Consider the following 209-nt stretch of genomic DNA (forward strand, 5'->3'; position numbering starts at 1 on the left):
AAACCCTAAACCCTAGGCCTTGGAGTCTATTGCTTGGAATGTTTACGGCAGCTGCTGCTGCGGTTGCTGCTGCTGTTGGTGTTGCTGCTGCTGCTGCTGCTGCTGCTACTGGGGTTGCTGGGTTTGTTTGCAGCGTGGGATTGTGCGTGCTGTGTGTATTTTAGGGTTTAGGGTTTAGGGTTTAGGGTTTAGTATATTTAGGGTTTGTT

General features: G+C 49.8%; 1 protein-coding gene across 1 annotated transcript in view; it reads left to right on the forward strand.

Annotated features, from left to right (window-relative positions):
• The window catches only part of EMH_0026710 (uncharacterized protein), a gene marked incomplete at both ends in the record, with an annotated part of 5,373 nt that overhangs the window by 444 nt on the left and 4,720 nt on the right, over positions 1–209 (forward strand).

The sequence above is a fragment of the Eimeria mitis genome, genomic scaffold, assembly GCF_000499745.2.
Source record: "Eimeria mitis Houghton genomic scaffold, Emh_scaff983, whole genome shotgun sequence".
Taxonomy (NCBI): domain Eukaryota; phylum Apicomplexa; class Conoidasida; order Eucoccidiorida; family Eimeriidae; genus Eimeria; species Eimeria mitis.